We start from the raw sequence: 7,107 nt of genomic DNA on the forward strand, positions 1-7,107 counted from the left end.
AAACATTTATCCCCCTTTGGGACTGAAAATCCAAATTATTAATCATTTCAAAAACTGATGCCGATTGACAATTAATTTCTTAAACAGTAAACATCTTTATCAAGGGTTATAGATCCACTTTGAAATATTGGGAATATATCCACTAGGGTCATGATCCACTAGACTTTACTTTATCAGGGTAATTGAAAGGTTTCTATTTACAAGGACTTTGACAAGGAGATTTAATAAGGCTATCGGATAATATGAAAGAGTAATGCCAAACTAGGCTTAAAGCAATGGTTTCAGATAAGGTATAGGTATTAAAATACAAAGAAGGTGAGCATCAATGGTTCCAGGTACGACATTGGTATTAAATACGAAGAAAGTGATCATCAGCTCAAGGTATAACAGGGTATTATGTTTTAGGGTAAGGATAAGGTTATCAAACAATCATTAATAATCTTTAAGGAATGACTGGCTTTTAGGCTTCAAGCTGAGGATATTGGGTGTGACTTACACATGGTTCAACATCACAATTACTTGGGTATACTAGCATAATATGACATTTTGATCTACTTGCATAAAAATCTTCAAATAAGGTTAAATTACTTGCAATAGACACTTGAGGGTTCATGTCATTTCTATATAATACGAAGATAGATTTGAAAACCACTTGGTTAATATATATCAAGGTAAATCAGAATACTCGCATCATATATAGGAACTAGTTATCACACACTTGTAGTGTAAATGAGAAGAAAAACAAGTTGAATCACTTGCCATGAAAAAGGCTGGACTGGACTGACAGGTAGGAGTAACTGAAAGCTTTACTCGACCATTCTGGCAAGTTTAACCTCGTCTCGAGATCCTACACAAATAATAATAACCTCATTATAATTTATTCGCACCAACTAATGAGTTTTGCAAACCGAATTTAAACACAATGGCACTTAGGCCTATATACACGCAATTTCTAATCACCTTATAAGCATAATAGTACACATAACCACATATGCTCACATACCATATTTAAGTACCAAATAATATCACACACGCCATATTGCGACACTAGGCTTGGATGATCTCACTCCACATACTTAAGTCACTTGGTCGCTAAACTAGACAAAATCTCCAAATTTTGGCTTCCTAACTCGAAGTGCCTTTACTAAACCGTCAAATTCCTATTGACCCTAACTTGGGCCTTTCACTCTAATGACTTTATTCTATCTTGAAACTATGGTGGTCAACCTAGGCCTCACTCATAAGTGCTCTAAAACTATGTGGTAAGTGAAGGTGCTTATTATGGTAAATTTCAGAATGACATCTAAGGTTTGTTGGGTGCATTTGACACTCTTACACTTCAAGTTTACCTCCAAAACTTCTACACTAGACTCTTCTGATCATAAGGCAACTCCCAAACTTGATGTGGCTCAAGGGCCTAGCTTGGGCCTCCCTAGGACTAAGCTTAAAGTCCATGATTCCCCTGTTTTTTCTGGGCAGAAAAGGTCTTGACTTGAACTAACTTGTGACACAATATTCTTACTCAAATCCTATGAACTATGGCTGGAAAAACTCCTCTGACATTCCCTCTAACTAAGGCCCAACAGGGCCTAATGAGGGCCTATCTATGACATGGTCAAAACTCTAATCTCCAATTCTAATTTGTGAAATTCCTTATTTATCCCTTCGAGTACTGATAACACATTTAACTTTTCCTTCCGAATCAATGCGTCTGCTACAAAATTCGCTTTACCGGGATGATAATTAATCGAGCAGTCGTAATCCTTGATCAATTCTAACCATCTCCTTTGCCTCATATTAGGTTCCTTCTGTGTGAATATGTACTTCAAACTTTTGTGATCCGTGTAAATCTCACACTTTTCTCCATACAGATAATGTCTCCAAATTTTCAAAGCGAAAACTATGGCTGCTAGCTCCAAATCATGAGTAGGATATTTCTGTTCGTGTGGTTTCAATTGCCTTGACGCATACGCAATCACCTTATCGTGCTGCATCAGAACACATCCTAGTCCTTTATGACAAGCATCGCTATAAATTACAAAATTCCCTTGATCTTCTGGAAGTGATAAAACAGGTGTTGTGATTAATCGTTGCTTCAATTCCTGAAAACTTTCTTCGCACTTGTCGTTCCATATAAACTTTTCATTCTTCCGTGTAAGCTTTGTCAATGGTGTTGCAATCCTTGAAATTTTTTGAACGAATCAAAGATAATATCCCGCTAATCCCAAGAAACTTCTTACCTCGGTGGGTGTTCTCGGTCTTTCCCAATTAGTAATTGCCTCAATCTTTGCTGGGTCCACTTTGATCCCTTCATTACTGACTATGTGTCCTAAGAACTGAACTTCATGTAGCAAAACTCACACTTCGAGCATTTAGCATATAACTTTCTTTTCCTTAAAATCTCCGAAGCTATTCTCAAATGTTCCACATGATCCTCTTCCGTCTTTGAATAAATCAAAATATCGCCTATAAACACAATAACGAACTTGTCCAAGTATTCCTTGAAAATTCTGTTCATCAGGTCCATAAACGATGCCGGGGCATTGGTCAATCCAAAAGACATCATTAAAAATTCATAATGTCCATACCTTGTTCTGAAAGCTGTCTTTGGTATATCTTCTGGCTAGATCTTTAGTTGATGATATCCCGATCTTAAGTCAATCTTGGAGAAGTACTTGGCTCCTTTCAATTGGTCAAACAGATCATCAATTCTGGGTAACTGTTACTTGTTCTTAATTGTAAGCTTGTTGAGCTCCCTATAGTCGATGCACAGTCTCATGCTTCCATCTTTCTTTTTGACAAATAGTACCGGTGCACCCCACGGGGATACACTGGGTCTGATTACTCCTTTCTCTAATAACTCTTGCAATTACTTCGCTAGCTCTTTCATCTCAACGGGCGCCATTCTGTACGGGGCCTTGGATACCGGTTCTATTCCAAGTGCTAAGTCGATTGCAAACTCAATTTCTCTATCTGGAGGAAGTCCTGGTAACTCATCGGGAAATACGTATGGAAATTCATTCACTACTGGAATATCTTCAAGTTTTGCTAGCTCCTGAATTTTGTCAATCACATATGCCACGAAATGCTCGCATCCTTGCCGTAGTAATTTCTTGGCTTGAATCATCGTTAAGAACTTCTTTACTTGCTTCTGGCCCTTGAACGTTACTATCCTTTCGTCTGGCGTCTTCACCATTACCTTCTTATTTCGACAATCTATCTGGGCATTGTGTTTAGATAACCAATCCATTCCTAAGTTAACGTCAAATTCTCCTAACTTAAATGGTATCAAACCTACACAAAACTTACTACCAGAAATCTCAATCTCACAATTCCCACAAACTTGATTAACGGATACACGTTCTTGATTTGCTAATTCCACAGTCATTATTTCATTTAAATACTCAACTGGACAATTTAACTTATTAACAAAATATTGTGAAACAAATGATCGAGTTGCTCTCGAATCTATTAACACTTTGGCACATAAAGAATTCACATTAAGCGTACCTGCCACGAGATCAGTATCCTGGATAGCATCCTTCACAGACATGTCAAAAACTCTAGCCCTTGGAGTCTCATTCACTGCCGGGGTAGATCACATAATCCTCAATGCATTACTGACTGGGGCTAGTATCTTGCAATCTCTTGCTATATGTCCTGGCTTTCCACATTTAAAGCATGAAAATCCAATGGCTGGAACCTTAACTACTGGATTTCGGATAGGCTAATCCTTATTTGCTGGCTCTCTCGCTGGCTGATTTCGGCACTCCCTCGAATAGTGCCCTTTCTGGTTACACTTGAAACAAACTACATTCAATTTATTACAAACTCATCCATGTTTCTTTCCACATACCTGATAATCTGGAAAAGTTAACCTCAACTGATTCTGCTGATTCACATTAACTGGACGGTTGCCCAGGCCTCCGTCGCCTGCATTTTGTCTTTTGAAATTAAAATTTCTCCCTGGCTGAAACTTGCCCTTCTTAAAATTTGGAAACTTTTCTGGTTGTGACTGACCTTCATTCCCTTCAACTTTCCTTTTCTTACTCTCCTTCTCCTTCTGTGACATCTCGCTCCCTGTCTCTGCGATCATGGCCTTCTGTACAACTCCTGCATATGTATCCAACTCAAAAATGGCTACCTTCCCTCTGATCCATGGCTTCAAACCTTGCTGGAATCTTTTAGCCTTCTTCCTGTCAGTATCCACATACGACGGCACATACCTTGACAATTCCTCAAACTTGCTCTCATAATCTGCCACCGACATATTTCCTTGCTTTAATTCTAAAATTTTTAACTCCATCTGATCCTGGATAAACTGAGGAAAATATTTTTCTAAAAACAATTCCTTAAACCTCTCCCAAGTAATAACATCTGTACCTTCCAGCATCTTCACCATCTCCCACCAATAGGTGGCCTCATTCTTCAAATAGTAATTTGCAAACTCAACATTCTGTTCTTCCTTTACTTTCACTAAGGCGAATGCCTTCTCTATATCCTTTAACCAAACATTTGCTTCAATTGGCTCTAAGGAACCCTTAAATTCTGGTGGGTTTACTGCCTGAAAAGTTTTGAAAGCTACCTGGGATTGGTCTGTCTTTGTTATTGTTGTGCCAGTTGAACTGTTTGTTGGCCCAAGATTTGGAGAATCTGGGCGATTGCTGGGTCTATGGATCCTGGGTTTGCATTCTGGTTTGTATCATATTGGTTGTTATTGTTGTTGTTGTTGTTGGTTTCTTCATTCTGGGTGTTGGTGCGGGTATTTCTTCTGGGAGGCATTTTCTGTAAAGAATCAAACAACTTATTTAGCTTTTAAATCAAATCCTTTGCATAAAAGAAAAGTTTTGTAAAACAGAAATATCTCTTTTTGAAAACGGTTGTAACAGTTGAACTAAGTAAATTGCATGCTTCTTTACAGAATATAAACAGTTATGGAGAACATGGTACATGGTATCACAGGGGTATAACTGGTGCAATAAATAAGGTAAAGTAAAACAGGTGCAATAAAGTAAATGACAGTGCTGGAAAGGAAAAGGTACTGATATATATAGATCCAAATTTTTGGGTAGTACAAACGTAAAGACGCTTCAGAAGTAAAAGAAAAAGGGTACAACAACCTACTCACTAGTCAGCATAGCTAGTCTATAAATACAACCCAAAAGTCTACAGATACACACTACACACTGCTGTACATACTACACAACCATAATAACACTGCTCAGCATCTCTGTCTCTGAATCTCTGTCTCATGGCAAGTCTGGACCTCCAATCTCCTCAAGCTCCTCTAGAACCCACTTAGCCCACTCCACTAGGAAATCAGGGGTGATGTCCTCATCTGTAGCCTCAGCAATCCTTACAGCAGCTGCTCTACGAAACACCTGGAGCCTCTCTCTAAGTCGCCTCTCACCACTCCCCACCTCTCTGGTACGCATGATATGTAGTAACTCCTGAATCTGACCCTGTAGGAATCGCTGCTCCATAAGGCAAGCCTCAAACTGATGATATGGGATAGGGTAAGAAGAGAACTGGAAAGGTACTCCTGCAACTGAATGACCAGTAAAGCCTGAATCAGCAGGTGGGGGTCCTCTATTAGGTGGCCTCATGCCTGGAGGTGGAATAGCCTGCAATGGTACGGGCTGCAACACAGGTGGAGGTAGAATAGCCAAAACTGGTGGAACAACAGGACGTGGATCTGAAGATGGTACTCCAACTGATGGCTCTGAGTGATCAGCTGATACGAGGATGAAAGAGTCGGCCATCGCTGCTATCTGAAATCATATCGCAATATAAGAATCTCGAACCACGACGCGAATCATACTAATACCTGTTATACCATAGCACTCAACCTCTCGACGTTCTATCTTTCTATTCCTTACTTCTAATCCTAACCCTCTACCCATTCCCGTCAACCTAGGCTTGTGTCAGTGACTTATAACCTGTAGCTCTGATACCAAACCTGTGGACCCCTCCAAACCCGGGTCAGAAGTTTGGGGTCCACACACACACACTATTTATAACCTGCTTATAACAATAATAAAGATAATAATAATATGCAGTGACCCTACTTACCAATTACCAAGGACCGCAACAGGTTAAAGTATGCACACAAGCTGACCACACTTACTTATATTACAAACATTCAAATGCCAACTATTCAAACTCAGAACTGAGTAATAAACATTATTACAAACTTTTACAAACTTAAATTATTCCAAAAGAAGCCTACTAGCTCAACTCGATCAATCTGAACCCCTAGCTCTTGTGCTGGACTGGGGATCCTCGGTACCAACCAGTTCCTTCTTAACTGGAAAAGAACATAAACAATATTGAACAAATGAGCTAACTAGCTCAACAAGTCACAATGACAAAACTGAGAATAATGATCATCAGGTGAATATGGTTATGATATCAAGTGAACAATAGATTATGATTTAGAATTGGATATTATATTTTCATTTTAAAAACCAAGGTTAGGCTGCTGATCAGTCATGCACTAACCCCGAGCAAAGCACACAACATTGCTCTAACTACTGGATCCAAGGCACACATTGGCCTAACTTGACCATCATATGGTCTGACCACGAATCTGGTCCACAATTTTATAAAAACAATCCAATTCTAACATAATAACAGAATAAACAATGTAAAGCAATAACCATAATCATAAATAACATTGGATGTTCAATAATGAAATAGTTTCAATCTTCATAGGGATCAATATGGCATTTTCAAAGCTTGGCTGTTAGGTAATGAAAGAATTGGATAACAAAGGAATCAATATTTCAGGGTTCCAAGGATTTGGTCTTTCAAAGCATAAGATACAATGGTTTGAATGTGTAAGCAATCTGGTTCAGTGTTTGATATTTAGTTTGTATGTATTTGTGGAGTAGTATCGTATATTTGAGGATCGTATTTGGGTATACAACAATCAATGGTCTAGAAAGAATCAGGTTTATGGCTCAAGATCAATAACTGGAATCAAGGTTTAGGGTTCAGTGCTTCAAAGCACTTGCAATATAAAACAGGACTATCAATCACTACAATTTCTCGAGAAAGTTCAGAACACTTGCCTGGTACTAGCTTACTATACTGCACTCGCTTTCA

The sequence above is a fragment of the Apium graveolens genome, chromosome 11 (assembly GCF_009905375.1).
Source record: "Apium graveolens cultivar Ventura chromosome 11, ASM990537v1, whole genome shotgun sequence".
Lineage (NCBI taxonomy): Eukaryota > Viridiplantae > Streptophyta > Magnoliopsida > Apiales > Apiaceae > Apium > Apium graveolens.